General features: G+C 33.7%; 1 long non-coding RNA gene across 1 annotated transcript in view; it reads left to right on the plus strand.

Moving 5' to 3' along the window:
• Nucleotides 1-19,113, plus strand: part of LOC121027434 (uncharacterized) — a 42,340-nt gene extending 23,227 nt beyond the window's left edge. Inside the window, exons 3-4 of the long non-coding RNA XR_005788755.1 lie at nt 16,827-16,909; nt 18,603-19,113. This is a non-coding gene — a long non-coding RNA (uncharacterized LOC121027434). The remainder of the gene's footprint in view (nt 1-16,826; nt 16,910-18,602) is intronic.
• Nucleotides 19,114-26,498: the final 7,385 nt, after the last annotated feature.

Genomic DNA, 26,498 nt, shown 5'->3' on the forward strand with positions numbered 1-26,498 from the left:
GCCATGGAACTCTCAAACAAATATGATCAACAGGATACAAAAATTATATATTCACATATTCTGGGAAGACACAGGGTGATTGGCTATGTTTACATGTTTACAGCTGAAGAACAATAAATCGTACTTAATACTATTCTAAGAATACATAACTCAGGAAACATCAATAAAGACCATGGGAATCACTTCCTCTAAACAGACAAATTAAATTTCACTATAGAAATGTCCTTTCCTGAGAGTATTGCATACCACATACGGTCATGTCTATAACAAATGAAAGGGATGAATAGAATCTGACACATGATCAACATTTAATGTATGTTGCTATAGTGATAGTGATGATGCATGCATGCATAAAGTTTGAATCTGCTTTCGCAAGCATCTAAGTTGTTTTAAGTAATACATTACTCCTATAGAGAGATTTTAGAAAGGATCATGAAGCTTGTAGTGGGTTTGGTTGTTTTCCTCTGTGTTAAAAGTCAAAGCTTGGCTTGCCATACAACCTTTGCAAAAAGCGTGTCCTTACAACTGAGTTTCATATAGAGTAAATATAATGACCTTTCTTTATTCTCACATATTTTCCATTTGCAATGTGTTGAACAAATGTATTCATAGGAAGGGCTTCTAACCAGAAACAAATTTAAAAACCTTCTTCTAATATGTGTATATAAATGGATAAAACTTAATTTTCAACCGCAATACCTTTATCTTGGAATCCATATCAAAACTGGAAGAGAAACCAGGAAATATTCTGATGTTGCTTAAATCCTGGTTTGTGCCAAATCACTTTCATATGCTTATATTTCTATCATAACAATTTTACATTAAACTCATTTCTATTTTGACATTAAAAACGGAGATTTCAAGGGGTGCCTGGGTGGCTCAGTTGGTTAAGCAACTGACTCTTAATTTCAACTCAGGTCATGATATCACAGTTCGTGAGTTCGAGCCACACATCAGGCTCTGCACTGACAATGTGGAACCTTCCTGGGATTCTCTCTCTCCCTTTCCTGCTGTTCTCCTCCCCTCCCTCTCTCTCTCAAAATAGATCAATCAATCAATCAATAACTTGAGACTTGAAGATTAAGTAACTATTGATTTCTAGCGCTTATAATTGCTTGTAAAAATTAGCCTTCAGGCTTTACAGACTACAAAGAAGGATATAATGTCTATTGGTATATTTTCCTTAAAACTTTCATAGTGTTTTCCATATTTAGGGACATCTAAAAATATTTGTATATTAAGTGAATGGATGAAAACCATATAGCTAAATAAAAACACAAACTCAAGTTTATGCTCCTTCGGAACATTAATTACTGAAAATCAAAACCTATGTGCATGACATGAAATAAAATTGAAAAACATGCGATGAAAGCAGATTATTTTTTTTTAATTTTTTTTTCAACATTTATTTATTTTTTGGGACAGAGAGACAGAGCATGAACGGGGGAGGGGCAGAGAGAGAGGGAGACACCGAATCGGAAACAGGCTCCAGGCTCTGAGCCATCAGCCCAGAGCCCGACGCGGGGCTCGAACTCCCGGACCGCGAGATGGTGACCTGGCTGAAGTCGGACGCTTAACCGACTGCGCCACCCAGGCGCCCCTGAAAGCAGATTATTTTGATCAGTGGAATGTTAAGTTGATGCTGTTCACTTCATCAGTACCTTATTCCCCTAGAAAATTGCAGCTGCCAGTTTGAAACTTGGTGCCACTATTTCCACAGTCTACAGGTCATCCCTCTCTTACTTGTGGTGTTGTAAATTAGATTTCCAGGAAACAAACTCTGAGATTCTGAGATTGTTGTTCTGTATGTTAATCAGAATGTTCTTTAAGGAAAAATACGGTGCAGGTGGAAGGAAGCAATATCAGACAGAGGGAGAAGTTGAACTGTGATACAGTTGCTATGGAGAATTCATCTAAAAGGGGTGCTGGACCATTTGGAATGGTCTTGCAGAGTGGTCTCAGTCATGAAAAGAGTGCTGTGGGCTCTTATAACCCACTGTTGGCTAATCCTTAGCTGTTTGTTGCCTCCGGGGAGGGGTGCATAACCTTTGGAAAGGTAGCTGGATTTCTTAAGCTGAGGATAATTCCTGGAGAAGGATTTAGCTGAGAATGAAATCCATGTGCCATAGCACAGCATACACATGGAGTTTTAGTGTCTAGATAAATGACAAAAGGGGTTGATCACATCAGTATGTCCAGTTAACTCATGTAACATATTAGGGCTTAGACAGATGTCTCTATTACTGGGCAGTTCTTGCGAGAAGTGCTTGATGCTGTCCAAGAAAAATGCCTCATGATTCCATTATGGGAAATAGAGTTTGTGTAGCTGCCTGGGAGCAGGTTATGTATGTGATCATCTTTCAAGATGGAAGTTTGCAGGGACCATTTCTCAACTTAACTTCTAGAAGTTGATAAAGAAAACATCCTCACTGGAATGGAAGTTGAATGACCTAGTGGTGGTGACCAGACTTAGCTCCAGAACACTGCCGTCTGTGTTTTGCCCTTTGCTACAAGGTTCCTAATTCCTATTTCTGTCATGAGTAATTCTTAGTTCCTTTCTCTGTAGTTTATTTCAGTTAGACCCTTCCTACACACAATCTAATAATACTTACTACATTATTAATAATGATAGTAATGGGTAAAACTTTCAATACTCAATATGTGCCTGAAATTTTCAAAAAAAAATTTTGTGTTAGAGTACATTAAATGAGGGAAAACTTAGTTATGACAAAAGATCCAAAATTATGGTAGCACAAAGACAGTAAGTTTTATTTTCTCTCATGTCACAGTTATGGTATGAATGTTTCCCATCTCAAGGACATTTATGCTCTTCATAGTTATTTGGGAATCCAGCCTCCTTCTAAGCTACTGATCTACCATACTTGAGAAAATTGTCATCCTTTTCATGATTGAAGTTCCATTGGGACTTTGTCCTGATCTTTGAAAGAGAAGGAGTGGGTGGAAGACTTACTTTCGATATCTTTGTCACCAGACCAGAAATGGCACATATCACTTAAATCCATCAGCAGTTTTGGTCACTTGCTCGTAACTCATTACAAGGGAAGATGGTACAAAGTATCTGACTTGGCAGAAATGTGTCTGACCAGAGCTATGTTATAATGAAAGAAAACAAACAAACAAACTGGATTTGGGTGGAAAACTAGCAGCTGCACTGGAAAATTCACCAGTGGATTTTCTGTTTTCATCACCTGTCCTTTTTCTTTACTTTCCTTAGGCTCAACATAAATACATTCTAGTCTTTGAGGGAAACAATACTCTCCTCAAATGATAACTATTACGGATACTTTTCCATGGATCTAGTCTTTAATATTCCCACCAGAAGGAGGGCATTTAGGAACTAAAATCAGACTTTTGTATTTTATGCTATTCTGAATCGGTATCTTAGCCACTCCGGTGAGAGGGATAGTAGTAAGAAAGAAGGGCCGAAGAGACAAGGGACAAAAAACATTAGAACTTCAAAAATATTGTCTTGTTATAAAAGTGCATGCAGAGATTAAAGATGTCATCCAGAAACCAATACTTTTAGTGAATAGTATGGAAAGAAGAAAAAATCATGGGAGAGAGGTTCTATCCAGAAATCCTCAAACTATTCTCTGCAACCCAAGCATTTTGAATATATCACATTATGACTCTTGTTTATTATCCTTTTATTGCCTTTTCTTTGGCTTGTCAATGCTTACATAGATAGAATCCTCTTTAATTCAACATGAAATTCATAACTCATAAAAAGAATTAGCTCTGCACAGGTCTTTGTCCCATGACCAGAAATGCATTAATCTGGACATTCTTCTCATTCTCAAATAAACGTGTTCCAGTGACTGAACATATTTGAGTTAACTTTAAATGGTAGGAGAGATCTTGGAGATATTTCAGCTAAACTTTTTCATTTTAAACATTGGATGAGAAATTGTTAAATGCTTTCACATTATCACGTAGCTTATTTACTTCAGGTCAGGACTGGAATTTTGGTCTACTGACTCACTCTAATATTCATGCTAGCACACCCCACTGCCTTTCCATTCTTTTCCTCTCTTCTTTTTCAACATAATTATCCTTGTCACCCACTTTCTAACCATCTGACATTTTAATTAACTTTTCTAACATCAGAATCTAAAAGCTGATAAGCATTCCATTTCCCCCCCTGTAATTCTTTTTGCTTTTAGTGTGGCATTTCCCGAAGTATATTCAGCTCAACTCTAGACACATAGAAATGTTCGAGGTAAAATAGACTCCTGGGCAATTAATTTGAGAAATGTTGTGCATTATGACTTTTCTAATATGTATAATATACAGTAGTGTAATAAGCACTCTATGAAATAAATCTTTGAAATAGAAAAATGTTTAGCTGCTTAAACCATTATTTTTCAAATTTGTATTTATGATCTTTCTTCTATCTGCCTATCCCATTTGTTCTGTGTATTGTTTGGGAGAGTTGTTCAGAGTCATGTCCCATTACTTTTAAGATATCTCTCAATTGAAAGAATGATCAATCTGGACATAGTATTTCATATACTGGAACTTCTAGAAAAAGTCTACTGACAGAATTGAAAGCGTCTGTGCAAGACACCATTAACTCAATGAACATTTGTAAAGAACTCAGAATGACCTATATTATTAGAATTTCATATCACATATTCTCAGCATGTTTGCTGATAACATAGGAATATATATTATATTTATATTTTATTTTTTATTTTTTATTTATTTTTTTTTAATTTTTTTTCAACGTTTATTTATTTTTGGGACAGAGAGAGACAGAGCATGAACGGGGGAGGGGCAGAGAGAGAGGGAGACACAGAATCAGAAACAGGCTCCAGGCTCTGAGCCATCAGCCCAGAGCCTGACGCTGGGCTCGAACTCACGGACCGCGAGATCGTGACCTGGCTGAAGTCGAACGCTTAACCGACTGCGCCACCCAGGCGCCCCTATTTTATTTTTTATATTATATATGTTATATATATTTTAGCCAAATAACAGATTGGGAGAGGAGAAAGAGGATGTGAAAATGTAATAAAATATATTTGGAATATCAGATGCCTAAATATAAAGGCCAAAATAAAAGTGTCAGAAAGAAGATACTACACCGAAAGACTTGATTCAGGGAAATATAATTACGTTATATAATGCACACACACACACACACACACACACACACACACACATATAGATTAGATATAGATATAGATATAGGTATAGATAGATATATTCAATCCAAATATTATTTCAAGAATAAAATCTATGCATACATATATTCAACTAATTTTGATTAACAATCTCAACATTGAGAACTTGATTTTGATTGGCAAAGTACCAGTACATTTTTTAAGCTTTTTTACTTATGTTTTCATATATTTTGTTGTTGTTGTTGTTGTTGTTGTTAGTAATCTCTACACCCAATGCGGGGCTCAAAGTCATGACCCTGAGATCAAGAGTTGTATGCCCTGCCAACTGAGCCAGCTAGGTGCCCCTTACTGCCACATATATTTTAAGCTTTGAAACATTTGGGTATAAAAATAAAGTCCTAATTCAATTCTATTTAGATTGCCCTGATATTTATTAAATATAGTTTATATACCTAGTTTCTTAAAATGTCTATAGTTTCAAAATATTATGCTAAACATAAAAGTTTTAAACACTTTGCCAACACAAATAATGCAAATGATTACCGTTATTAGTATTAAATATTTTAAGGTCAATTTTACATTTTCACATAAAAGCTGCATTTTCCTAACTTGGTTTAAAAAGTCGGGTTAATTTCTAAGATATTTTATTTATAATTCCAAAATAATTAGAAAAGATATATGCTTTCAGTTCATTTTATGCTATATTTCAATAGTCTTTTGTGCTTATAAAAGGTTTAATACACATAATCTGTTATGCTTGAAAAATGATATGTAAAAAGTGATTGCATTCATTGTAGGAAAAAGGAAAATGAGTAGCTAAAATTATTTGTAACTTTTCTAGGGTCATAATATTAAAAGGAAAAGCAAAGAGTTTGGTATAACTTCTTTATTTCTAAACTTTATTTCAGTTCCACCTTGTATAAAGTACTTCTGCATTTTGTTGGTGAAATAAATCTCCTGATTAGAAGATGGAAGTCTAGTGTCTTAAATTACAGTCCTTTTGAAAGATTCTAAAACATAAATATTTGGTCACAGTATATCTTTAATAAGTAATGATAATCATCAGAAGAAAGTGAAGCAGTGGGATGTGAGGTCAGACATTATGAATTCTAATTCAGTTCTAACAAGGAACATCCAAACCTGGGTATTTTTGAGTTAATTATTCACATGGCATGTGATAGACAATCTTCATGTTAAGCTGCAAAGAGGAGTGAAATAACACTTCAGAGAAAATGAATACATAATTTACTTATATAACAAAACAGTAACCAGCCGTTGGAAAAAAAAAAATGAAGTTGGAAAATTCTTCCTTCCCTTATTTCTTCAAATCCTAATCTTAAGAATGTTGAACCGAGAAAAAAAAATGTCAAGTTTTAATTTAGCTTTCATTTATGGAAACGATCGTTCTGATACTTTAATTGAAATCCTTTAAAATTCCCAACATTTTTAGGTCCAATGCAATCTAGTTATGGTTAGCTATCTAGATGGATAGAAGCCTTTCCTGCTTGCTTTAAAAGGCATATCTCAAACTACTATGCCTTTATCATTCACCATGGAACAAAATTCTATTTATTGTTATTCAAGCCCTTGGAAGTCCTATCTTTTCCTTTTCATATTTTTCTTCACTGAAAAGAAAATCATTCTTGGTCTCCACTGGATCTTTGTTCCAAAATAGCCACTTGGCCACATTTATTTTATTTGTATACCTACACCTTGAAATATACATATGGGAGTGACTCAGCAAATAAGTGGATCCTTTTAAATATGTCACTCCAATAGTTTCTTTTTTTCTTTCATTGACCTGCAAATATTATCTACTACTATGCTTTCTAAATCTCTTACGATTTGGAGATCATGACCTGAGCCAAAGTCAGACACTTAACCAACTGAGCCACCCAGATGCCTCCTACCTAGGTTACTTATTAAAATTTGTATATTTTCTGGTTGTTTTCATCATCTCCTCTAAGAACTACTAAATCAGAATATCTGGGTTTAGGTCCAGTAATAACTTTTAAGATAATAATGATAAGATGCCCAGACAAATGTAGTTGGAAATAAATAATTTTCTTTATTTTAATTAAATAAAGTTTAACCAATAGTTTATGGGAATATATAACTAATTTAAAATAATTTGAACATGAATTTTAATAGTCAATCTTTTCAACATAAAATTCTAGATGAATAATCACATATAAACAAATCAGATACGTTGGTTTGTAGTAGATCGCCAAGTGATTTTATCATGTTACTTATACAGATAAAACTCTTTACTTTTAATTTTACTATTGATCATAGAGCTTTTCCATTTTAGTATGCTGTTTCTAAAATACAAATGTGATTTCATATTCACTATATTTGAAGACTAACCTGCTTAACGTAATCTTCTACAATCTGATGAGAAGCTCTCCCTAACTTCTTGTTTTATCCTGCCCTTCATCAATTTCAGGGCTTCAGTAATAAGTAGCTTCTTTCAGTATCTTGAATGAAATGGTCTCTTTTCCTTTTACCCTAATAAAAATGTTCACTCCTAATTTAACAAGTCATAACAGTGGAGTAAATCTACATATTTTATATAATATACCAAAAAACTCTATTAATAGGTATATACTTCAGATATAAACCAATAATGCAATAAATATAAGAGCATGTGTGCAAATACAATTTCTTTTAAAAATTAGCATATTTAAATGTACACTGATTGATAACAATGTTGAAAAGTTTATGGTGATATTGGAATAAATCAGGCATTGGTGTTGAGTTTTTATGTCTTAAAATTGAGAATATTTTAATGTGATTTTATGTTTTCCTCCAGGCATCTTCTGTTGGTTTATCTGCTCGTGCTGAAAAGTGCATTTGAAATAAGAAATGTTGCCACAGTGTATGCTCCAGATTATAACCACATATGTCTTTATTTTCCCCTAGAGCATCTATCATATAAATAATATCTAAAAAAAAGTCCCCAAAAGATTAAATAAAACAATAAACATTGAGATTTTGCTGTTTATATTTTAAAATTTTATTTATATATAGATCAAATAAAATTAATATTTTTCAGCTTTCAAATCCAATTAAGACTGAGAAACTGTGAAGCTAGTGATTGCTTTCTTCTATGTGTTTGTAGATAAAAGTTGTTTTAGGAAGGACATTTGCATATTTACTATATTTTTTAAGGATTGTGAAGGTTAACTTATTCTAAAGCATGTTCAGTGTCTGATAATCTTAGAATTTTTTTTTTTAAAGAGCAACAAGGCTAATGAAAAGGATTCATTTATTCAAATGTCACTTCAGAGTGCATACAAGACTTAAAATTATGAAAATGGTTTACTAAGAACCTGTAGCTGGAGATGCTTTGAAATTAAAAGATGATCAGAGTCAAGTTTCAAGCATAAACATTAAATTACCTGAGCAGCTTTTGTCCACCATTATTTTCAGTTCAAGGAAAAAAAATGACATTACTGATTTAGAGCCCTATCATCCAATCATTTCTTCATTTATAATAGCCTCAGGATTGAAATGAAATATCAGTTACAAAGTTAGGCAAGATTTAACAGATATTTCTAAGGCTAAAAAAAAAAATCTACCAACGCTATTTCTGACAGAGGCTTAATTATGACCCAAATTTTGCTATTACATTTCAAATTTAAAGTGGGTCTCAATTTTACTGTCCTGATCAAATAATTTCTTCTCAATCCTTCATCTTAACACTTCTTTACAATCTTAAGAATCTAGTTTATTTTCATCTCCCCAGTGTCCTTGTCTGTTCCAGCCCTTATCCTCTTTTTTCTCTTGATTCTTATACTACATTGGCTCATAGTGCATAGTAGTTACATTCAGCTTTTAAAACTTTCCCATTGTTTCATGTTCTTAGGCTTGTATCTCCAACTATCGAGGAGGAATTTTAATGACCAGGATGTGTCTCTGATTCCTTCTCCAATACTAAAGCTTGATAGAACTAAACCACAGACGCCTATCATGATGATTGAGAGAGTAATCTGAAAGACTTTTATGGAGAGCATCTGAACAAAAAAACTGTAGGCCACAAGAAAATTAGTGTCTTCTATATGCATTGAAATTCTGGGTGATTTTTTTCATCCCTTTTCTTTTTTTTATGACTGAATTATGTTTATCAATATCATACAAGGCTAAAGAGTTTGCTAAAGTCCTGATTTATATATTCCAATTTGGGTTAATATATCAATGGAATATATTTGTATTATCTACATTATGGTGCAAATATCAGTAAGGGATACAAAAAATAGCCATGAGAATTCATTTTCATTGCTCCTTTTGCCTTTTGCCTTTTTTTTCCCCCAAATGACTTCATGTTCTGAAATATTATTTCAGTCAGGCTGGGATAGTTAAGAAATGGAAAATTAAGTTTTTCTTGTATTAGTATTATTATGACTCTGAATCAATATAAATTTAGACCAGAGCAAAATAATTTTGCCTTTAGCTGTGTCAATTTGACTAGATATATATCTGTTAAGGTCAATAAAGCATGGCATGTAGTTCATAAATCTATCATTTATGGGATTTCTAGGGCTTGTGTGACATAGAATTGGAAATCACTGTGAAGTCTTCATAGAAGGTTTTTGTTTGCTTTGGTTTTGTTTGAATATATTTTGTGATTTCATTTAGCTGATTTGATAACTACATCCTGGAAATATGTATATATATCTTCACAGTCTCCATTTAATCTCAAACAAAATATTTGTGTCTCTGCAGTTTGAGGGGTGAGCAGGATAAAAAGATTCAATCTTGAATAGGTGCAAATGAAATTGGTCTCTGTTCCTCAGAAGTTTTGTGAATAATAGTGTGAACCATACATAATGAACCAGATCCTTTATTTTCCCCTAGAGCTTTCTATCATGTCTAAAATAAAGTCTGAAAAAGATTAAATAAAATAATAAACATTGAGATTTTTCCATTTATATTTTAAATTATTATTTATATATAGATCAAATAAAATTAATATTTTTCAGCTTTCAAATCCAATTAATTGGATTTTAATCCAGTGCTATTGGCTATGAGTGTGTGAAGGCACCCCCCACGACCTTTTTCTGCTTGTGGTAAACTCGCACAGACATTTTCCCCATTGAAGCCAATGACTAGACTGGTTCTTGTGGTTCTTATTATGATTGCATGAGACACCTCTGCAACAACCATCAAAGGACTTTACAAAAAATGTGCATGACTCACAATTCGTGGAGGATACATGGAACATCTGGGGCCATACAACCAGGTCATAGATAGAGTGTGTGTGTGTGTGTGTGTGTGTGTGTGTGGACCTGGGATTCTTCCTTTACTGGATCAGAGGGTGAAGTACCCAGGGTTTTGAGGCTTCACTCTTTATTGGTGAATTTAAAACATAATGGCAGGAATGAAAGCACATGAAGGGAAACCCAGGTTCATTCAAGAAATCAGTCAGTTAACTGTGTCACCCAGGGCTTTCTAAAAAGGGGAGCTTCATGGGCAGGATGGCCTTGTTCTTCATCCAGTTGTGTGCTGGCAATGTGCTTATTTGAGATGGATGCCTTGGCAATCAAAAGCTTAACATCACTTACACTATACCCTGTCTGCTTTTTTGTGCCTAAAGTTTTTCAGCAAAGGACAATCGTTTTCAAACTTCTTAAAGATAAGTTTTCTAATCTAGATATCTTAGTAATAGATAATACAACGAACATGCACGACTAGGTGTAAATGATTCATTGAATAGGTTTAAGAGCTTATCAGTAGAGCGAGTGGAGAAGGGAGAGGTGGTGAGAAAGAGCAGGAAGGCCTGAAGGACAGAGGAAAGAAGATCCATGTAAACAAGAACTTAACTTCAAAGGAGTTGAATTCATTAAAGATCTATTATGCCAATTTATTTTTTTTTTAATTTTTTTAACCTTTATTTATTTTTGAGACAGAGAGAGACAGAGCATGAACGGGAGAGGGGCAGAGAGAGAGGGAGACACAGAATCGGAAGCAGGCTCCAGCCATCAGCCCAGAGTCCCACGCGGGGCTCGAACTCACGGACCGTGAGATCGTGACCTGAGCTGAAGTCGGAGGCTTAACCGACTGAGCCACCCAGGCGCCCCAATTATGCCAATTTAAAAATGTTGCCTTTGGTGAAGGACATATTGTGGTTAGAGTTTAGAGAAATCAAAAATTATTTAACACCTTTCAGTGAACTGATAAAGTTAATAATCATTTTATTATCATAGTTTTTTATTTGTTTATTTGTTTTTAGTGTTGACTACATGCCAAATACCATGTTTTGTGTTTTGAATAAATTATGTCATTAAATCCTTATGTTATTCTTGGCTATAAGTCATATTACTATTTCTACTGTACAGATAAGCATATTGGCCCTTTGAGTTCTCAGAAAACTTATGTTGGATTATCATTTAGTAAATGGCATAACAGTAATGTAGGATAGTTATGACTGATTTCAAAGTTTATACTCTTAGCTACTGTACAGTTATGCACTTTTTCAGAGTAGTTGTATATGGAATTTAGAGAGGAAATTAGAAAAAGTTTATAAAAAGGGACAATTTAAAACCTCTACATATAGGTACCTGGGTGGTTCAGTCAGTTAAGTGTCTGACTTTGGCTCAGGTCATGATCTCACAGTTCATGGGTTTGAGCCCCACACAGGGCTCTGTGCTGACAGCTTAGACTGGTTCCTGCTTCAGATTTTGTGTCTCCCTCTCTGTCTGCTCCTCCCCCACTCACTCTCTGTTTCTCTGTCTCTCTCTCTCTCAAAAATAAAAATAATCTTAATAAAAAAAACAACTCTACATAAACTTCATTGAGCAAAAAAAGTGAAGATGGTCACTAAATACTCTGCGGAACATAAAGTATAATTGGCATATTGATTCTTCACTAGGTCCCAAATCATGTATTGGCCATTAGACTTTCAGAAGCCAAATATGCATAGTCCTGTATTGACCCTTGGGATGAAGCTCTTAGATCCTGATGTTCTTCTGTTTGAAGAAACAGTGACTGCTTCCGATAGAGGAAGTCCAAATCTTCTTAGCAGAGGCCGTGCTTTTCTGTAAGACACCACGAAAAGTGTAGTTTCTCAACTGGAAAAAAAATGCAAATAGAAATGTTCTGAAGAAAACAAACAAACAAACAAATATGTCATTTATAGTTTTACTACCAGGTTATTGTCAGGTAAAAGCTGGGGTGCAAGATTTTTCCCAACTAAGATAAAATGTCGACTAGAAAACTACAATCCATCCCAAGTTTGCTTAAAGATCAATCTTGAAGAAGTCCTTGAACCTTCTATTCCAGATCTTATCTCTCTTCCTGGAAATGGAGCACTAGGCTCATTGAAATCTCTCAACATCAAGAAAGCAATCTGAGTAGAAGAGTAGAACTTGGATTTGTTCTTTGCCCCTTCCTCTCTCACGAGCTAGTCTTATTTATTTGATCATCGTACATAAATTCGGCTTCCTCAGAAACAGACTTTGAAACTAATATTTGCATTAGGGATATTTCTTGGCAAGGGATTTGGGAAGACATCCTTGTGACGGAGCAAGGAACAGAGACTGTATGGATGGAAAAGTTGAATGGGAGTTAGGATGAGTCTCCAGAGAAGATGGAAACCGATGTAGCTGGCAGGCCTTTGAACTCCTGAATGGACCAATCATTGTATGAAGGCCACGTGGGAGAGGTGGAGCAGGTAATCTGGAACCCAGCAGCTTCCTTCCACAGAGGATTCCCTTAGGGAGAGTCTGGGCTGTGAGCTACCAGCAGGCAACACTTCTGCCCTGGGGAGAAGAGCTCTGAAAGGGAGTCTGGGTGGTCTGCCCAAGTATCTACAACAATGAAGAACTACCAGCTCTAAGTGTGCATGTGTATGTGTGGGGAGGGGTTATACAAACATCTAATTATATCTATTAGAGTCCTGTCCATTATTAAAACAAAACAAAGGCCAAACTGCTTTTTTCATATTCACGTTGATTTAGGCTGAAAAGATGACTCACTTAAAAGTTATTACAGTACATGTGGTTACCCAAGAAATATTGAAAAATCAAACGTCTGGGGTTGTAGCAGTTTAGCTCAGCATTGCCAAATAATGGGTGTGTGTGGATTATTTGTAATCATAGGTCCCTTGACTGTATCCGCAGTTTTAATTTCCCTAAGGTGAATTCTTCCAAATCCTGCTAAAGTCCAGGTTGTGCAAAGTGTGCTGGCTGCCCCAAGGCAAAGGGTGAAAGAGGTGAACTGAATATTAAAATGTCCCCAATAGTCAGTTTCACTGCTTATCAGTCTTTCCTAGAAGAAAGGTGAAAAACAACAGTTGCTGAGGCTCAGCAGTTAAACTGGGGAATCAGCCATATTCTGATGTAGAGTAAATTACATTCTGGGATTTGGGTAGATAAACGAATTAATGAGTGTCTTAACGCACCTCTATTGCTTTCTCTTCCCGAGGCTTTTCACATCTTCAACTCACCTTCTCGTTAATGTCTCCAAAATCACTCTTATTCTAAATGCAAAACATTGTGTCTATCATTGGCTCCAGACCAAACGGAAATGTTGAAACTTCTTACCTATCTTGTGCACATCTATTCATAGAAGACAGACAGATGGACATCACTTATGAATTTTTTTTTCAGTAAAGACTATTTTGTCTTTTCATATTTCAATTATACAGATCCAAAGTCTTTAAATGTATCCACAAAATCCATGAAGATACAATGCTCAACACAGTTAATTTAGATTCCCATTTCTATATATTGGAATATTCTGTCCATGAATGTATAGCAAATATATGAATCATACTTCTTTAGAGTCATGTACATTGCTTAGTACTGAAATGCACTTGTAATATCCATATCGACAGTGATGAGCAGAATATCTTGAATAGAAGAGACACATAATAATTGTGAAAAAGGTAACACTGAATTAAAAATTTCAAGAGAAAATAGGATGGATCATGCATTAGGTTTATCATACAAAATGTATTATTTTCCCACCCAATAAATTAAGGGAGATGCTTAGCTCTGCCTACCTGTTAATGAGGAATAACTAAATATTTTATAATTGTAAAGTGCTTTAAATTTTTGGATGGACACATAACAAGAGGCATTTTGCACTCTTTGCATACCCCCCCCCCCCCATCACTTTAAAACAATGGAAGGTACAGAGGTCTCATTGAATCCTGCAACTAGGATTTGTTAGGTCCCAAGATAGCACTCACTGCTACTGTTTTGCATTTTATTTTCTTGAAGGAAATGTTTGTGACAGCTTAGGGGCTTCCTAGCTGGGAAATCAGTTCCAAAAGGTTGGCATTGCAGTGACATGGAAACAACAATAATTTCAGGGATACATGGCCCTGACACTGGCATTCTGAAACTGGAAACCATGCAAATGGATGCGCAGGCATACACAAATACACAGGGGAGACCAAAAGAAAGAGACATACTAAGAAAAGACTACTGGCGCCAACTGTGGTGGCCAAAGAGGATCACCATGAAATGGACACAAAGTCAGAAGATGACATTGTTAGTGCACATGTATATACTTCCAAATTTAGTTAAGATAGTATTTTAGTACTCTTCTTTAAGTATTTGAGAATTATCTTAGAATAGAAAGTATAGACATATTAAAATGAGAAATAAAGTATTATATGATTAAATAGGTCCTAGATTTAGGTCAACTAGAATGGAGAACTCATTTGAATAAGTTGACAACAAATAAAATAATATAAAACAAAAAATAAAAAAAATTGTTCCATAAGATTATAATATCATAGTATAAAACTCAATATGGTCAATTGAATGTAATAGCTGACTTTAATAAAGAATAACTATGTCAATTTAAAAAAAAAATCAGTTTCCTCCAGGATGGGTCGAATATTACTTTAAAAATTACCATTTTCCTTTGACAGGCATGGATCCATTGGCATATTTTTTTTCTTAGGGATAAATATCAGATATCTGAGCATATCCATATTTTTAGGTATTGGCTGCAATATCAATATTCATGTACTATATATTTAGATGAAAGCACTTTAGTTCTTTATACAGTGCCAACTGCCCCAAAAAGAATTTTAAAAAATATATGTTCTGTACATTTTAAGATATCTAGTTGTCTGGTATCATACCAATAATCACCTAGACATTTTCTGATATTTTCAATAGACACATTTTTCAATGCGCACACTGCCTTAATATATAAGTATTATTTTAATATCTTGAAGAAGCATAGGTTGGAAGGAAGGAAATGTATAGACACATATACTTTATACATTTGATTTCCCAAACTATTCTTTTTTCACAAAAAATATGCATTTTACAATCTTTTAAGCTTTATCTAGAGTGCAAATATAACATATATATAAAATTCTAAAAGAGCAAGAGAAGGTTTAGAAAAATTCATATAAACTAATTATGCCATTTCAAAATTTTATCACACAGATCTACTTACACTCTTGTAGAGAAAAGTAACATTTGTCAAATGTTGGGGTGGGCTACTGACAAAGGCTTCAATCATGTAGAAAGCTGTTTTCAAATCCATTAAAAAAAAAAAAAGCAGGCACCATTTACATGATAAATTACTCCTAGACAAGAATCTTAGCTGACTACCCAAGTGCTTGATTCTGTTATCACTGATTTGTCCTTCAGTCTTCAACAGAATGAAAATGAAGGACTTACAACTAATTGTGCCAGGAAACAGAGCTAATTTCCTCATACTGCCAAAAAAAAAAAAAAATGCATTGTAAGCCATTAAACTGGAGAGAGAGAATAATATCATGTGCAATAACAAAGTATTATTAATGTCTTTATTGTCCTACAAAATGTCTTGATTGCTATTCTTAAGTAAATTTGCTTCTGAAAAGTTCTACAGATTTCCCTAAAGAGCAATGAAAACCAAAGGTCTCAGTTAATAAAGTTTCAACATTTCTGAAAGAACTTTAAATTTTTTTCAGTTTAATTTGAAAATCAGAAGCCTTACGTGTGTAGGATAAATACAGGCTACTAGCATAAATATGACCTTTCATCTGAAGATATGTTATTAAACTTAAAACTAAGAAATCACTTGCTCTCCACTCCTTTAACCTGATTAGTCATCAGTGAAATGAAAATAGAAACCACAATGTGAAACCATTTTATATGTGCCAAATTGGAAAAGATTAAAAATTAGGTAAAAGCAATTTTGGGAGTATTGTGAGATATGGAGTCTCTCATCCACTGTTAATTAGGGCAACCGTTTTGGAAGAGATTTTGGCATTGTAAAACCAAACGGAAATGGAGTCATGTCAGGGACAAAATGGATACAGTCAATGCAGGCACATTAAGGAAACTTAACCTAACCATCTAGAAATTTACAGTTCTTCTCAGAAATCAGCAGAGGATATCAGCCAATCCCCAAATGCCAAGTCTCTTATCATCTCTGTACTTCCTTATTCCCTTGACTTAGCTACCCTGATCCAAATAAATAAAAAGACACTATGCAACCTTTCAGCTGAAAAAACAAATTAACTTCACATTTACCCCATAAAAATCCTTTAGACTCTGACCAATTCGAAACTCATTGTTCCTATGGCCTTGATTTTCTGACTGCAGATTGAAACTCTTGCAATAAACGAATATTTCCCCCTTTGTTTTATTCAGTTTGTAGAGTCTAATTTTTGACATCATAATCGGTACAGTCAAATATGACTTATAACCATAACTATCCCCTTAGGAAGAGAACCTAAAGAATCTTCTGATAGAGATACCTTCAAAGAGAAAGGACACTTTCAAGGATAAAGAGAGGGACTTTCAAAGGTAAAGCTTTTTTTTTTTTTTTTTTTTTTTTATTTTTTTTTTTAATTGGGCTGTGGCTATGGAGGGTTTTGTGTGTGTGTGTGTGTGTGTGTGATTTTCCTTTAAACTGGTCAGATAATTTTCATATGCATCGGTGTGTGTATAATACACTTAGCAACAAGAGGCATTTTATTTTCCTTTCCTTTCCTTTTCCCTTTTATGTCAAGTTAGAAAGCTGGTTTACTAAAATTCCTCCAGTGAGAATAAATATAATTGGCCATTTGGAATTCTCTCAGCTAAAGCAGTGTCCTTGATGAGAAGAGGAGTCAAGCAAGACAGTATTTAAAGTTGTGAAGGATAATTGGGGCGCATGGGTGGCTCACTTGGTTGAGCATCTGACTTAGGCTTAGGTCATGATCTTGCCTTTGTGAGTTTGTCACATTGGGCTCTGTGCCTACAGCTCAGAGCCTAGAGCCTGCTTCAGATTCTGTGCCTCCCTCTCTCCCTCTCTGCCCCTCCCTGTTCAGGCTGTCTCTCTATCTCTCTCAAAGATAAACAAACATTAAGAAAAAAAAGGAAGTTTTTATTTATAAAATAAATTTATAAAATATTTAAAATAGTATAAAATATATATTTTATAAAATATTTATAAAATATTTATAAAATATTTATAAAATATTTAAAATAGTATAAAATATATAAAATAGTATTTATAAAAAACTATATATTTTTATTTATAAAATACTATATACTTTAGATTTTGTGTAAATTTGACCTATTTAGTACTTATGCAAGCACATATACTTGCAATAGGTTCTACCGAAACCTTAGTGTTATTTGAAATTTTATTAACACACTAAAAGAGAAGTCTGCATGGAGAAGTTTGCCTATTTGCTCTTCTTATATTTTACCTCTTTTAAGCCCACCGCGACATTCCTTCATGATTATTTGTTTAGAGGTTAAAGTGAAACAGCAGAGCCCCTACATGCATACTTGGAATTTCTTGATATTTTTCAGCTAAGTTAAGGTGTCTAAACTGGTTTCCTTTTCTATAAGGAAACAGACACAAAGATCTCTCATTCAGTTTTGCTCCTATCTCTACCTTCCTTCAGATTTATCTACTACAAATTACATATACAACATTCGTATGTCTATCTCAGTGGCAAAAGTAATTGTAAGTGACATTATTCTTCCATATAGATGAGTAATTGCAATTGATTATATAGCCTCCATTTATCACCTGCATAGGTTGTGCTATAACATCCATATCCACATTGCAGTGATAGCCCATGTTGCTAAGGAACCTAAACATTGCTACATCTTCTGATTTCTCATGATGTTCAGTTGGAGAGAAAGAGGATTGCCTGGAGTACCATTTCACTGTTTATAAAACACTTACCTTGCATGAGAGAAATTTCCCTCTTATCTACACTGGATATTATATATCTGGTAGCAACAATAAATTTCTCAGTATTTATGTTTTTGATCACTTATTTGTTACTTTTTCAATATTTATTGACTGTGTGTGTGTGTGTGTGTGTGTGTGTGACTTCCTATGTGTATTCGTTCCCTATGTTCTTTTTTTCAATTCTTTTCCTTTTCCTTTTTTAAACTTTTTACCTGTTTTTCTATTGAATTAGATTGATTGCTTTCAAATTGTTTTGGGGTAATATATGATTACTATCTGATATATATGATTACTATATACTATAAGGAACTGGCTCATTAGATTACGGAAGCTGAGAAATTCAAGATGTACAGGTGACAAACTGAAGACCCAGTAAAGCCAATGGTATTGTTATAGTGAAAGTCTGAGTTTGAAGGCAGAAGACAAATGTTTCAGCTGGAAGAGAGACAGAAATAATTCTTTCTTACACTTTTATTCCATTCAGACCTTCAACAGATTGGATGAGGCCCACCCACAATGGGGAGAACTATCGGCTTTACGTATGCAAATTACTTATACAAATGGTAATTACATATTCAAATGGTAACCATTCAAATGTTAATTCAAATCATTTATTCAAATGTTAATCTCATCCAGAAACACACTCACAGTCACACTGTTAGATAATGTTTAACCAAATATCTGGGTACTCCATGACCCCAGTGAAGATGACACATACAATTACCATCACAGCTTATATTAACATTAGACTCATATAAGCTGAAACACTTTTCTTGTTCTCATTTTTAGCTTTTAACTGTAGTTACATTGTCTTTTACCCAAAAATAATTAAATTTTTTTAATCTAATAAAATATTTCAATAATTACTTTATGACTTCTTTGCTTCCCTTGCTTAATAATTTCATAAAATTTAACTTTGATTTTGGATTAGGTCTGCATATTCTATCAATCCATTTACATGCTAATAAACTGGAGTTATAATTTGGAATTCATCAAACTGCATGAAGTTTTTTTTTTCCCCTCATTCCTCAATCCCTTTATTTTCTTTTCATTTTCTTCCTCCAGGCCTATTAAGGTAAACATGGATATTGTTCAACTCTTTGAACAATACTTAAAGCTAACCTGGGATTTAGATGCATAAATTGGGTATTCAAAAACTAGAGGGCTTTACTCTTACAAATAAAATTAAAATATGAGCTCTTATCACATTTGCTACTAAAGAATAGTGTTGAATGAATGCTTCCTAACTGGTGATTTATGAAGACCCTGGGGCTTCTAATGATTTGAAAATATGCCACAGGCCAACTACTGTATATACTCTCAAGGCACTTACCAAGCTATAGTAAACACAGGTTACTATAATTTCTTTCCAGTAAATGAAGTCCTGATAAATTCTAGTAACATTTCCTTCTCCAAATAGCCTCCATTATTATATACATGAAGAACAAACATTGAAATCAGGTTTATTTTGCTGACATTTTTAATAAATCTAGAATAAAATCTACAAATACTACATACATACATATTCCAAAATTTTAATATTTATTTGGGTCTGCAAAACAGTGGTTTTGTTATAAAAATATGTGGGAAAAATCCTTAGCACTGTGACCAGTGATATCCAAAGTAAATTAGATTTTCTTGTTAGTTTTCCTGGTTAAAATACTAAGCCTTTTTTTCTCTATTGTTCAGCCCAGTTCCTTACCCTGTGAGCTCAGGGAAGGACAACTATAAAGAAAAAAAAAAAAAGTACGCTCTGTGCATTATTTGGCTATGATGTACATTTTACTATATAACTTCAAAAGAACTACAAATGAGTTATGAATTAATTTTCCTGTAACCCAGCTGTTCTCATTTTTCCCTTCATGATTTTTCCCTAAAGTTCCACTCCATCGCCTAATGAATTAAGAGAAAATTCAGTTCTAAAACTTGCATATTCAGGGACCTCCATACCGGTCTCATTTTATTTCTCACTAAGGAGCTTTACAAAACTTATGATTGCACTAACCAAAAATACCCAAATAAATGATTCTATTCATTGCTATTTGTCTTTGATCTTTGGGTTATTATAAATAATGTGGCAATAAACATTCACATATAAGTTTTTGGGTATACAAACATTTTTAGTTATCTTGAATATATACCTAGAAGTAGAATTGCTTGCTGATATGGGAAAAAAAAATTTAATATTTTAAGAAACTGTCAAACTATTTTCCAAAGAGATGAGACCATTTTATATACCCATCAACAGTGTGTGAATTTTCTAGTTTCTCCACACACTTGTCTATACTTGTTATTTTTTTTTAATAGATGTTATTTTTTAGAGCAGTGTCAGGTTCACAGCACAAGTGAGAAGGTATAAAGATTTCCCATGTTACCTTGCCCCTATATATGCTTACAGCTTCTTCCATTGTCAACATCCCACAGTAGAGTGGTGCATTTTGTACAATTGGTGAATTATATTGATACATCATTATTACCAAATATCTATACATTATGGTTCACTCTTGGTGGTGTTCACTCTATGGATTTGGACAAATGTATAATGACAAATATCCATCATTGTAGTATCATACAGAGTAGTTTTACTGCCCTGGAAATCCTCTGTGCTCAATCTATTCATTCCTTCCCCCTCGCCCAGCCTGACTCCATAGAGAGCACTGATCCTATAAAATATAAACATTTTTTTACCAATAGAACTACATTTTCTCTCCCTTTCTTTGTGTTAAATGTATATATTACATCTAAATATGTTCTAAACCCTGTGTTATAATTAATGTTTTGTATACCCCTGTGCCTTTTAAAGAAGCTAAGAGCAAAACGGCTATATTTATAGAGTTCTGTATATTAATCTACTTATTTTATCACTTCTTAGATTATAAATTTCTTCTTTTAGGTTTAACAACTGGGTGTCATTTCCTCAATCCAAATTAACTTCTTTACCCCATTCTTCCTTTACCCTGTTAGCATGTATATATCTCTATAAATCCAAAGATATAATTTTGTAATTATTGCTTTAAGTAGATTTAAAAAGTCAATGAAGTGAATGGAAATAAATATGTAATTATATGGTATTTCATAATTAGCTCCTCAATTACTTTTACCAATACTCTTTATTTCTTCATGTCTATTTGAATCACTTCTGTTCCCACTTTTTTTCAACCTATATATCTGTAAAATATATATATTCTTATAAACTGTCTCTGATAGCAATAAATTCTAACAGTCTTTGTTACTAGTGACTATCTTTAATTCATCTTTATTTTTCAAAGATAGTTTATCCAGATATAAGATTCTTGGTTGACAAGGTTTTTGTTTTTGTTTTTGCTTTTGTTTGGTTTAGTTTTTTTTTTTTTTTTCTACTTATTGTTTTACTGGCAGCATTTTGAATATGTCATTGTAGCAAGATTCTCACACAGAGCTGTGACACTGAGGGAGGCTTTTCGGTCTAGGAAGCAACTTTATTTTTGCCAGCAATGGCTCAGTTGGGTTTGTACCTGAAGAACTGAGCCCTGAACACCACGTGATGTTTTTTTAAATATATTTTTTACTTCTCTGTTTCCCATATATGGTAACACACAAACATGCAGTCTGATTAGGTGGTCTCATGTTACAAGGTCATGAGGGATGTCATGTACGCATATAGCCAAGTTGCCTTGAGGTTTTTTGTTTTTTGGTTTTTTTCTGTTTTTCCTTAGGGAGAGGACCCTACCACATCATCACACTGCCTTCCAGCCTTCTTCATCTTTGATGAGAAGTCAGTTTTTATACTTCATGTGATTTACTTGTATGTGATGTATCAATTTTTTCTTGCTGCTTTGAGATTTTCTTTTTGTCATTATATTTCAATTGGTTGACTGTATGTGTCTACGTGTATATATCTATATCTTTGTTTTACCCTAGTTAGAGTTTGTTGAGTTTCTTAGATATATAGATTGATGTGTTTAAAAGTAAGCTTGTTAAATTTGGAATGATTTGGAACATTATTTCTTCAAACATTTTTTTTTTTCTTTTGTTCTGTTTTGTTCCTGTCCTTTCTCTTGTTCTTTCTGGTACTCCTTTACATGCAGGTTGATATACTCAGTGGTGCTTCTTAGGTCTATGAGTCACCATTTTTTTTTTTCTCCATTACTCTTTCTTTTTTTTTTCTTTTTTTTTAATTTTTTTTTTCAACGTTTATTTATATTTGGGACAGAGAGAGACAGAGCATGAACAGGGGAGGGGCAGAGAGAGAGGGAGACACAGAATCGGAAACAGGCTCCAGGCTCCGAGCCATCAGCCCAGAGCCTGACGCTGGGCTCGAACTCACGGACCGCAAGATCGTGACCTGGCTGAAGTCGGACGCTTAACCGACTGCGCCACCCAGGCGCCCCCCTCCATTACTCTTTCTGTTTTCAAAATGAATACTGTCTATTGATCTATCTTCAAATCTTATGCTTTCTTTATGCCAATCAAATCTATTGTCGCTCTCTTCTAGTATTTTTTCATTTTAGTTATTGTATTTGTTAACTCTAGAATTTCCATGTGATTAAATTATATAATTTTTTATCTTTTTATTCATATTCTCTATTTGATGAGTTGTCATCATTGTATTCTCCTTTAATTCTTTTAAAATAAGTCCCTTTAGTCTTTTGGACATATTTAAAGCACTCTGAAGTCTTTGTTTGCTAAATTCATTATGTTAGCCATGCTCCCCAGGATTATCCCAGGTATGCCTAGCTTGGTGGTCAATCAGTGATTGGCCAGAGGTTATGCTTAAACCTTGAGCCATAAGGCTTTGACCTTTTGAATTATGCCTGTTTGTAACTTTATGAATGCTTCCACAGTGGGGGGAGTTAAAAATCTGCCTTACATTCAACCAGTGAGAATTGCTCACAACTCTCTCTGGTGTCTCCTGAATAGGCACAGCGTTGCACAGGTGAATACATTTCTGCACCAGAAGGGATGGAATTTGACATTAAGAGAACTCTCTATGATTATATCTATCCTTAACACTCTTTGTTAAATTTCTGATCAGTATGCCATTACTTCTCTTGCCCACTTTGCATCACAGTGATATTAGCCCCCTCTAATTGTTTTCCACTGTGATTTCTACAAATTGTCTTTCGAAATTGATTTTTCGATGTTCTGCTCTACATAAAGTCAAACACCTAAGGTAAATCCATGAATAGACGTTTCTCAACATAGTGCTTGCAGTGAGGATGATGTGAAATGCCTATCCTCATGGCCACCCAGAAGGGAATCTCTGTGCACTGAAGCTACAAATAAGTGCAGGAGGGAGTAGAAAGGGAACTGCCATTTTTCATGGCCTTCCTTTCTTGTCTGAAGTGGATTTGCTACACCATTCAGTCAGAGTTATGGCATGAGGAAGGAAACTGGGAGCACGACCCAGAACATAATATCCCCAAGAAGATACTGGGAGTGGGGGAGAGTAGAAAGGAGAAACCCTTGGCGTAATTGTCATAGACTTCATTGTTTTTACTGAGAATCAGCACATTTTTTGAATAAATTATTTTTAACTTGTATTCTCTCTGGTGAATTTCCAGAGATTTTATATGCTTGTATTTGAATATTTTGTCTACTTTTATTTTTACTTTACTCTAGAAGGTTTTTTTTTTTTTTGAGCTCCTTACACAGACATTTAAGAAGTCCACCATATATTAACTTTTAATAATAAAAGTATTATTTTAGGAAAATATAAGCATCAATGCAGAACAAATGGGTTACCTATAAAACATTTATTTGAAACTAAACTGTAGTGACAAATATATTTTTACTTTAAAAGTTTTGATCAAAGAGTCTTGTACTCTTCAATGTATCATTAAAGTTTTAAAGAAAAATGCAGATATTTCACAATATGCACAGATTGAGAATATTTTATGTAAAATAATACTTAAAGATATGCTCTCATAAGAAGAGAAGTGTGATAATTAATTCAAGGCTGTCCTTATGCAAATGATTAAATAAGACATAAAAGTAGTATAGATCGCTTTTCTTAGAGATTTATGTAAAATCATCATAAATACTATCCTAGGTATTGGATACCAATACCAATACCAAAAATTGGATATCCAATTTTTTCTCTAAAATTTCATCCTGTTTTGCTTGTATATATGTTGCCATTAAACGCTTGATGTCACTCACAATTAATTCAAATATATGTCCAATTTCTTTGATTTTCCTACTAAACATTGCTTACATAGGCTTATCTTGCAAGGTATTCATTTTATTGGAAATTTGGGGAGTTACAATGAAATAGGTTATATTACAGCACAGTAGAGAATTTAAAACCTAATGAAAGTATTATAGACTTCCACTTTAAAAATATCTGTCTTCAGCATGTAATTGCACAACATAAGAAATAAATCCAAAAGTGATATGTAAACCCAGAAATATATTATAAAATAGAAGTGATGAATAAAATCAATATTAAAGAAGTTTAAAGCAATATGCATTAAGCAATATAAGGTATTTATAATAAAAATTAAGAGCCCTGTTATGCAGATTTTGTGTCCGTGCTGAATATTTAAATATGAAAACTAAAATGTTTAGAAACGAAAATAGATGGGGCGCCTGATAGAAATAGAATCATTAGCTACATGGAGACTTCAATATTCTGTTTTGATAGATGTAGGAAGCACAAAAATAAGTGCCTAGTGCATGACTTTGTAATAATTTCTCTACCTAAAGCTACAAAATATCTTAAAGATATTTTTATTTTATTCTTAACCACTCAGACCAACATAAATCTTAATGAAATATAAAGTATAGTCAAATACGTATGCTGAGAATATGCCTCACATGCATACGTTTATAGTTACTTTATTTTGTCTGTTCATTGTAGATTTAGGATTTACGAAGAGATATATAAAATAAACTTTTACAAAATTATGAAAAGCATTGATTTTTATTTTCTTAATTTTAGGATTTTAATTTATTTTTCTTTTCTTCTTTGCCACACAGCAAAAGTCAAGGCCCTACTAATGTTATGTTATGCTTATGCCAGTAATTTGATCTCTTGTGAATAGACTTCTCCAAGGCGAGGAGCTCCCAGCTGTTTACCCATTTGGCTCATATTTAAGAGCAAGTAGGAAATCATGCTTCTTCACTGCCAAAATATTTCCCACTGCCAGTAGTACTGATAGCTTTCCCAGTGATGCTGAGGAAACCATAAGGTGATGTTTGAAAAATATAATTCAGAATATGTTCTTTCAACTTTCTAGTGTGTATGCTGATATTTCAGAGAAGGAGAAATAACATGAGAGTGAAGGAAATGCAATAATTAAGTTTTTCATATGGAGCTTAATTTTTGAAACCTTTAAAAATGTATAAGTTATAGTGGGTTCCCACAGGGATGTCATTAGGACCCTTGCGAGGAAAATAAATATAAACCCTATTACTTGGAGTTTCAAAAAACATGTTTTAAAAGCATAGTAAATTTAGAAAGAAAAACTCATTTAAAAATCTACATGAATAGTAAGACTGATTCAAACAACATGTACAAAGAGAACACATTTCAGGAAAAATTAGATCTAAGGAACATCAAGAAATCAGTGCACTTTCAAAACAACTTGGTTATCATAGTTTATCATTTAAGGTAGCCCAAACCTCCCATGTATTTAAAAGCCATATATATATATATATATATATATATATATATGACTTATATATATATATATTAGACTTATATATATATATATATATATATATATAGACATATATATATATTAGACTTAACTTAGTTGGAAATATTGTTTTATTTGATCTGTGAAGCATGTTTATTTATACTTCTTTATAGAAGTAATTGTAATCCTCATACTTTAAATTTAAGTATTGAGGCAGCAATCATTTCAAAAGTTGTGAAGAAATTCCTAAGTAGAGAAAGAGTCTCCAGGATCCAGAAACAGTGCCTGGGTGTATCAAAGCAAAGCCTCTACATGCTAATTTTAATGTGGAGAAGTGGCAGTTGCAGAATCTTTCTAGGACCACATTTGAAGCTGAGGAGGAGGTAAGGACACTGGGATCAAGAACCGAGGACCGAATGAGTAGTAGGGACTTATCTGTTATCCTCTTCCTTGATCACTCCGTGTCAGCCACAAGCCACTCTCTGCTGTTCTTCAAACATGCCAGGCATACTCCAACCTTAGGCCTTTACACTAGCTGTTCACCTGCTTGGAATGCTCTTCCCCCATATATCTGTTGGCT

The sequence above is a fragment of the Herpailurus yagouaroundi genome, unplaced genomic scaffold (assembly GCF_014898765.1).
Source record: "Herpailurus yagouaroundi ecotype Mexico unplaced genomic scaffold, PumYag 28, whole genome shotgun sequence".
NCBI lineage: Eukaryota > Metazoa > Chordata > Mammalia > Carnivora > Felidae > Herpailurus > Herpailurus yagouaroundi.